Here is a 9,566-nt window from a genome sequence, read left to right on the forward strand (position 1 = left end):
GATTTCAACACCACACTCGCATCAATGGACAGATCATGAAAACAGAAATTAAACAGAGACATAGAGAAACTAACAGAAGTTATGAACCAAATGAATTTAACAGATGTTTATAGAACATTCCATCATCAATCAAAAGAATATACCTTCTTCTCTGCACCTCATGGAACCTTTTTCCAAAATTGACGATATAATCAGTCATAAAACAGACCTCAACAGATACAGGAATATAGAAATAATCCATAACATCCTATCAGATCACCACACACTAAGACTGGACTTCAGTAACAACAATAATGACAGAAAGCCCACATATACATGGAAGTTGAACAATGTTCTACTCAATGACAACTTGGTCAACAAAGGAATAAAGAAAGAAATTAAAGACTTCTTCGACCTCATACCAGTACTGTCCAAACTATTCCACAAAATAGAAACAGACTGAGCACTACCAAATTCCTTCTAGGAAGCCACAATTACTATTATACTGAAACCACACAAAGACCCAGCAGAGAAAGAAAACTTCAGACCATTTTCCCTTATGAAGTATTGAATATTTATACTCAATAAAATTCTTGCAAACTGATTCCAAGAACCCATCAAAATGATCATTGAACATGATCAAGTAGGCTTAATCCCAGGGATGCAGGGATGGTAATATATGAAAATCTGTCAATGCAACCCATTATATAAACAAACTCAAAGATAAGAACCACATGATCATTTTATTAGAAGCTGAGAAAGAATTTGACAAAATTCAACACTTTTGTTCATGATAAAAGTCTGGAAAGATCAGGAATTCAAGGCCCATATCTAAACATAGTAAAAGCATTACACAGCAAACCAGTAGCTAACATCAAACTGAATGGAGAGAAGCTTGAAGCAATCCCAGTAAAATCAGGGACTAGCCAGGGCTGGCCACTCTCTCCCTACTTATTACATATAGTACTCGAAGTTCTAGCCAGAGCAATCAGACAACAAAAGGAAGTCAAAGGGATTCAAATTGGAAGGGAAGAAATCAAAATATCACTATTTGCAGATGATATGATAGTGTACTTAAGTGACCCCAAAAGTTTCACCAGAGAATTGCTTAACCTGATAAACAACTTCAGCAAAGTGTCGGGGTATAACTTAACTCAAACAAATCTGGAGCTTTTCTTTACTCAAAGGATAAACAGGTTGAGAAAGAAATTATGGAAATGAGACCCTTAACAATAGTCCCAAATAATATAAAATATCTTGGTGTGACTTTGACCAAGCAAATGAAAGATCTGTATGACAAGAACTTCAAGTCTCTGAAGAAAGAAATTGAGGGAGATCTCAGAAGTTGAAAATATCTTCCATGTTCATGGATTGGCAGGATTAATATAGTAAAGATGGCAATTTTTCCAAAAGCAATCTACAGAATCAATGCAATCCCCATCAAAATTCCTACTCAACTCTTTATAGAGATAGAAAAAGCAATTTACAAATTCATTTGGAATAACAAAAACCCAGGATAGTGAAAACTATACTGAACAATAAAAGAACGTCTGGGGGAATCACCATCCCTGACTTCAAGCAGTATTACAGAGCAATAGCCATAAAAACTGTATGGTATTGTTACAGAGACAGGTAGATAGATCAGTGGAACAGAATTGAAGACCCAGAAATGAACTCATACACCTATGGTCATTTGATCTTCGACAAAAGAGCTAAAACCATCCTAAAGAAGAAAGAAAGCATTTTTAACAAATGGTGCTGTTTCAAATGGAGGTCAGCATGTAGAAGAAAACTTAAGTCCAAGTGGATAAAACACCTCCACATCAAACCAGATACGCTCAAACTAATAGAAGAAAAAGTGGGGCAGAATTTAGAACACATGGGCACTGGGGAAATTTTCCTGAACAAAACACCAATGGCTTGTGCTCTAAGATCAAGAATCGAAATGTGTGACCTCATAAAACTGCAAAGCTTTTTAAGGCAAAAGACTGTCATTAGGACAAAGCAGCAACCAGCAGATTGGGAAAAGATCTTTACCAATCCTACTTCTGATAGAGGGCTAATATTCAAAATATACAAAGAAATCAAGAAGTTAGACTACAGAGAGCCAAATAACCTTATTAAAAATGAGGTACAGAGCTAAACAAAACATTCTCAGCTGAGGATTTTCAAATGGCTGAAAAGGACCTAAAGAAATGTTCAACATCCTTATTCATCAGGGAAATGCAAATCAAAACAACCCTGAGATTCCACCTCACACTTGTCAGAATGGCTAAGATAATAAACTCAGGTGACAGAAGATCCTGTGAGGATGTGGAGAAAGAGGGACACTCCTCCATTGTTGGTGGGATTGCAAACTGGAACAACCAGTCTGGAAATCAGTCTGGAGGTTCCTCAGAAAATTGGACATTACATTACCTGAGGACCCAGCTGTACCTCTCCTGGGCATGTACCCAAAAGATACTCCAACATTCAATAAATACACATACTCCACTATGTTCATAGCAGTCTTATTTGTAATAGCCAGACACTGGAAAGAACCCAGATGCCCTTCAACAGAGGAATGGATTCAAAAACTGTCATACATCTACACAGTGGAGTACTACTCACCTATCAAAAACAATAACTTCATGAAAGGCATAGGCAAATGAAGTGAACTAGAAAATATCATCCTGAGTGAGAAGGCTCAATCACAGAAAAACACACTTGATATGCACTCATTGATAAGTGGATATTAGCTAAAAAGCTCGAATTATCCAGGATGCAATTCACAGACCACAGACCACAGGTAGCTCAAGAAGAAGGATGACCAAATGCCCATGCTCCCACTCCTTAAAAGGGGAAAAATATTAATAGGAGTGCATATGGAAGCTAAGATTAGAGCAGTGACTCAGGAATGGCCATTCAGAGCCTGACCCACATGTGACCCCATATATACACACACACGCACACACATACACAAACACACACACACACACACACACACACACACACACACACACACACACACACACACACACAGCCACCAAAACTAGATAAGATTGATGAAGCTAAAAATTGCATGCTGGAAGGAACCATATATAGATCTCTCTTGAGAGTCACATCCAAAGCATGTCTAATACAGAGGTCAATGCTAGCAGCAGACCAGTGTACTGAGAAAAGGACCCCCTTGGGGGGATTAGAGGAAGTATTGAAAGAATTGAAGGAGCTTGCAACCCCATAAAAACAAAAATGCCAACCAACCAGAGCTTCCAGGAACTAAACCACTACTGAAAGACTATACATGGACTTACCCAGGGTTCCAACTGCATAGGTAGCACAGAATAGACTTACTGGGACAACAGTAGAAGGGGAAGCCCTTGGTCCTGCTATGGTTGGACCCCAGTGCAGAGTAATATGGGGAGGGCAGTAAGGGAATACCCATATGGGGGAGGGGGAAGGGAGGGGATGGGAGCTTATGGACAGGAAACAAGGAAGGGGAATAACATTTGAAATGTCAGTAAAGAAATATATCTAAGAAAAAGATTTAAAAAATAAGGACTTGTATTTCTTTAGGAGTCATGGAACTGTTTAGAATATTTTTCTGATCCTGATTTAACTTTGATACCTGGTTTATCACTAGGAAATTGTCCATTTCATCTATATTTTCTAGTTTTGTGAATATAGGCTTTTGTAGTAGGATCTGATCATTTTTGGATGGTCCTCAGATTCTGTTTTATGTCTCTCTTTTCATTTCTGATTGTGTTAATTTGGAGACTGTCTCATGCTCTTTGGCTAATCTAGCTAAGGGTTTATCTATCTTGTTCATTTTCTCAAAGAAACAGCTCCTGGTTTTGTTAATTCTTTGTATAGTTTTTTTTCTTTCTGCTTGGTTGATTTCAGCCCTGAGTTTGATAATTTCCTGCAGTCTATTCCTCTTAGGTGTATTTGCTTCTTTTGTTTTAGAGATTATTTTTTTATGTTTATGCCAGTATTTTATTTAGACAGGGTGTCTCATTGTGTAGCCCCGCCTGGCTTCACACTGCTTCCTGAGTGGGCTTCCACATCCAGCATACATGCCAACATGTTATTAGTTCCTCCCCATGTTTAATTTGTTCAACCTTTTAGCCAATGTTGAGGTTTTACCTCTATTTACAAACCTGATGGTACAGTCATAGTCCTTGAGCTACTACCATTCTCAAAGGAGATCAAGAGGCTTTCAGAATTTTATTTAAAAAAATGATCCAGAATGGATGAAAAAGGAACAATCATCAAGAATATAGATGTCAGACATTGGCCACCCAAGAGGGTAGCTGGAGAAGTATGCCTTAGGCCCATGAGAGGCTTGTATAATTCTCGATAGAACACTTTAAGTTATGGCTAACACAGCTGTTATCCATTGACCTATCTTCTGCACCTATAGAACATGGCACAGAGTGTTTAGTCTTGCATGGCATCAGTTGAAGGAGCAAATGTACACACAGGTCACTTATAGCAGTGCTCTTGGTCAACAAGCATCTGCATATGATCTCAATTCAAGGTCCATGATAGCTTACCTCTACTGCATGTGAAATGGGCTTCCATCTTGAAAATGTAGCTACTTCAGCACAAACCAGATTTACCTAATAATGATTGGTACGCAGCCCCATCCCACCCCTTTACGTGCAGCTGAAAACAGCAGGCTAGTTACATAACAGTGAACTGCTATTGCTGACTTTATTACCATTAAATGAGTTATAGCTATTGTCACTGGATTTATATATTAGGGAAATTATATATAGAATACTGCAAAGATACATTAAAAAGACTGAAGTTTGCCCCTTTTCTGCTCAGGAAGTTCCTTTACTCCCAAGCTTCATAGTATGTTGTCCTGGCTCCACAATGCACTGCCACTCTTACTGTTTTTCTTCCTTCTGATCTTCCTTCTGTTCCCCAGTGCTAGAACTTCCAGAACCTTCCCGTTCAGATGCCATCTTTTAATATGCCATTTCTAAGAGTTTCAATGATGCCTTCTGAAGGGAAGATGCCGCCTGCCTAATGTTTTCTCCTGTTTCACTGTCCTTTCGAGCAAGGAGTTCTCTCATTTTGGAAGTCTCTTCCTTTAGCTTGTTGCACTCGTCAGCAGGCTTCGTTTCTGTGTCATGAATAATTCCTTCAGCCATATTAACTGCTTCAACACGTTCCTTCTTTCTCTGGTCTTCTTCAGCATACTTCTCTGCATTTTAAACCATATTTTCAATATCATCTTTGCTTAATCCATCAGAAGACTGGATTACAATCTGTTGCTCTCGTCCTGTCCCTTTATCTTTGGCAGAAATGTGCACAATCCCATTTGCATCAATGTCAAATGGAACTTCAATCTGAGGCACTCCACGAGGGGCTGGGGGAATTCCAATCAAAGTGAACTGGCCTAAAAGTTTGTTGTCTCCGGCCATCTCTCTTTCCCCTGACACACTTTAATCTCTACTTGAGTTTGTCCATCAGCAGCAGTAGAAAACACCTGGCTCTTTTTGGTTGGAAAAGTGGTGTTCCTATTAATAAGCTTGGTAAAAACACCTCCCAGTGTCTCAATACCTAGAGAGAGGGGAGTGACATCCAAGAGTAGCACATCTGTAACATCACCAGCCAACACACCCCCTTGAATGGCAGTTCCAATGGCTACAGCCTCATCAGGATTAACAGCTTTACTCAGGGCTCTGCCACAAAGATCTTGCACAGTCTGCTGAACCTGGGGCATCCTCGTCATGCCACCATCCAGAATCACTTCTCCTATGTCACTCTTGCTGACTTCTGCATCCTGCATAGCTTTCTGACACGGAGCAATAATTCTCTTGATTAGATCTGTGACAATGCCTTCAAACTGAGCTCGAGTCAACTTCATATTCAAATGCTTTGGTCCAGAAGCATCCATTGCATCCATTGTAAGGTATGGCAAGTTGATGTCAGTCTGTACAGATGAGGAGAGCTCACATTTAGCCTTCTCAGCAGCTTCCCGAACTCTCTGAAGTGCCATGCTGTCTTTGATCAAATCAACCCCTGTCTCCCTCTTGAACTCCTTGACAATGTGCCATAATAAACCTTGGTTAAAGTCTTCACCTCCTAAGAAAGTGTCCCCATTGGTGGATTTCACCTCACACACTCCTTTGTGAATTTCTAGGATAGAAATATCAAAGGTTCCTCCATCGAAATCATACACAGCAATGACTTTATCTTCGGATTTGTCCAGACCGTGAGCCAGAGCAGCAGCTGTAGGCTCGTTGATCACTCGGAGCATGTTTAGCCCAGATATCTGGCCAGCATCCTTAGTGGCCTGTCACTGTGAGTCAAGCAGCTATTGTATGCTCTCTCCAGTTTCATTTTGGAGGCACTCACAGCTGTGTGTTTTCCTCTTTAGTACTGCTTTCTTTGTATCTCATAATTTTGGGTATGTTGTGACTTCATTATCATTAAACTCTAAAAAGTTTTTAATTTCTTTCTTCATTTCTACCTTGACCAAGTTATCATTGAATTGAGTGTTGTTCAGCTTTCATGTGAATGTGGGCTTTGTGTCATTTTTTTTGTTATTGAAGGCAAGCCGTTGCCCATGGTGATCTGATAGGATGCATGGGTTTATTTCAGCATTCTTGTATTTGTTGAGGCCTTTTTTGTGATCAATTATATCATCAGTTTTGGAGAAGATACCATGAGGTGCTGAGAAAAAGGTATATTCTTTTGTTTTAGGATGAAATATTCCATAGATATCTGTTAAAGCCATTTGGTTCATAACTTCTGTTAGTTTCTCTGTGTCTGTATTTAATTTCTATTTCCATGATCTGTCCATTGCTAAGATTGGGGTATTGAAATTACCTACTACTATTGTGTGAGGTGCAGTGTATTATTTGAGTTTTAGTAATGTTTCCTTTATCAATGTAGGGGCCTTGCATGTTGATCATATATAATCAGGATTGAAAATTCATCCTGGTGGATTTTTTCTTTGGTGAATATGAAGTGTCTTCTTTATTTTTTGATAAGTTTTGATGGAAAATATAACATTTATGTTTGTACCAATCTACCTTTTTTATTCACTGGAGGGAATTTCTCAACATAAATATCGCTACTGAATTGAATGTTGAATTTACTGAATTTTACAGTATAATTTAAAAATTATTCAATTTTAAGGAATTGGAATTAAATAGGAAAATTAATGAAGACATTATTCATATTCAAGAAGAAAAGCAAGCAAGCTAGTCATCACATATTTTGGAAGACAGTTAATATTTTAAAAAATAGTAGCAGGGAATAGATGTGGAATGATATTTGCCTACGTGTGGAGTAGGCATTCAGTTAACATATATATACTGAAAGGAAATATTTATGTATTCCTAGTGAGTTGAATGTAAAGTTCTATTTTTTAATTTAAAGAGATTTTATTTCTATCTGTATTTGAGACGAGGTTTCTTTATGTAGCTCAGGTTGTCCTGGAACTGGATATATTGATAATTCTTGACCTTAAACTCACAGAATCCCACCTGCCTCTTATTTCCTGGGTTTAAAGGTGTGTACCTTTATATTTTTTCTTTTATTTGCTCCTTTGCATATTATTGTTCCCCCTTCTAAGAAGCTCTGAAGCAGTCAAATTTAGGTGTTACTTCTTCAGCTTCATGTGTTTGGTGAATTGTATCTTGAATATTTGAAGCGTTTGGGCTAATATCAACTTATCAGTGAGTACATGCCATGTATGTACTTTTGTGATTGGGTTACCTCACACAGTACGATATTTTTTAGTTCCTTCCACTTGCCTAAGAATTTCATGAAGTCATTGTTTTTAATACCTGAGTAGTATTCCATTGTGTAAATTTTCCACAGTTTCTTTATCCATTCCTCTGTTCAAGGACATCTGGGTTCTTTCCTGGCTATTATAAATAAGGCTGCTATGAACATAGTGGAACATGTGTCCTTGTTATATGTTGGAGCTTCTTTCAGGTATATGTGCAGGAGTGGTATAGTTGGGTGTACAGGTAGTATTTTGTCCAATTTTCTGAAGAACTGCCAGACTACTTTGCAGAGCAGTTATACCAGCTTCCACTCCAACCAACAATAGAGGAGTGTTCCTCTTTATCCAGAACCTTGCTAGTATTTTCTGTCACGAGTTTTTGTCCATTTTGCTTGACGTGAGGTGGAATCACAGAGTTGTTTTGATTTACATTTCCCTGATGACTAAGGATGTTGAACAATTTTTTAGGTATTTCTGAGCCGTTCCATATTCCTCAGTTGAGAATTCTTTGCTTAACTCTGTAACCCCCCTTTTTAATAGGATTATTTGATTCTCTGGAGTCTAACCTTTAGAGTTCTTTATATGTATATATTGGACATTAGCCCTCTATCAGATGTAGGATTGATAAAGAACTTTTCCCAATCTGTTGGTTGCCATTTTGTCCTAATGACAGTGTCCTTGGCTTAAAGAACCCTGCAGTTTTATGAGGTTCCATTTGTGGATTCTTGATCTTAGAACACAAGCTTTTGTTATTCTGTTCAGGAAATTTGCCTTGAGTGCCCATAAGTGTAATTTGTCTGTTGTTCTCTTTCTTTGTTGGATCTTTGTGTGTTTTAGGTATAAGCATAATTGTGACTTCATAGAAGGAATTGGTAGGTTTTTGTTTTGTTTTGTTTCTATTTTGTGGAATAACTTGTAGAGTATTGGTATCAGGTTTTCTATGAAGGTGTGATAGAATTCAACACAAAACCCATCTGGTCCTGGACTCTTTTTGGTTGGGAGACTTTTAATGACTGCTTCTATTTCTTTAGGAGTTATGTGATTGTTTAGATTTTTTTATCTGATCCCGAATTAACTTTGGTACCTGGTATCTGTCTAGAAAATTGTCCATTTTATCCAGATTTTCCAGTTTTGTTGAGTATAGGTTTTTGTAGTAGGAACTGATGATTTCTTGGATACACTCAGTTTCTCTTGTTATGTCTCCCTTTTCATTTCTGATTTTAATTTGTTGCCTGTCTCTGTGTCCTCTGGTTAGTCTTTCTAAGGGTTTATCCATCTTGTGATTTAGTCAAATGAAAAGCTCCTGGATTTGTTGATTCTTTGTATAGTTCATTTGTTTCTATTTGGTTGATTTCAGCCCTTATTTTGAAAATTTCCTGCCTTCTACTCCTCTTTGGTGTATTTCCTTCTTTTTGTTCTGGAGCTTGCAGGTGTGCTCTCAAGCTCCTAGTGTATGCTCTCTCTCTCTCTCAGGTTCTTTTTGGAGGTGCTTAGAGCTATGAGTTTTCCTTAGTACTGTTTTCATTGTATCCCATAAGTTTGGGCATATTGTACCTTAATTCTCATTAAATTCTAAAAAGTTTTTCTTTCTTTTTTTCTTGACCAAATTATTATTGAGTAGAGTGCTGTTCAGTGTATGTGGGCTTTGTGTCATTTTTGTTGGTATTGAAGGCAAACCTTTACCCATAGTAATATGATAGGATGCATGGTATTATTTCTATCTTCTTATATCTGTTGAGGCCTGTTTTATGACCAATCATATTGTCAATTTTGGAGATGGTAAGATGAGAGTCTAAGAAGAAAGTATATTCTTTTGTGTTAGGATAAAATGTTCTACACATATATGTGAAATCTA

General features: G+C 37.8%; 1 pseudogene; it reads right to left on the reverse strand.

Moving 5' to 3' along the window:
- Positions 1-4,419: 4,419 nt before the first annotated feature.
- On the reverse strand, positions 4,420-7,277 carry LOC134486322 (stress-70 protein, mitochondrial-like; annotated as a pseudogene).
- Between the last annotated feature and the right edge of the window lie 2,289 nt (positions 7,278-9,566).

The sequence above is a fragment of the Rattus norvegicus genome, chromosome 3 (genome assembly GCF_021556685.1).
Source record: "Rattus norvegicus strain SHRSP/BbbUtx chromosome 3, alternate assembly SHRSP_T2T, whole genome shotgun sequence".
In the NCBI taxonomy this organism is placed as follows: Eukaryota; Metazoa; Chordata; class Mammalia; order Rodentia; family Muridae; genus Rattus; species Rattus norvegicus.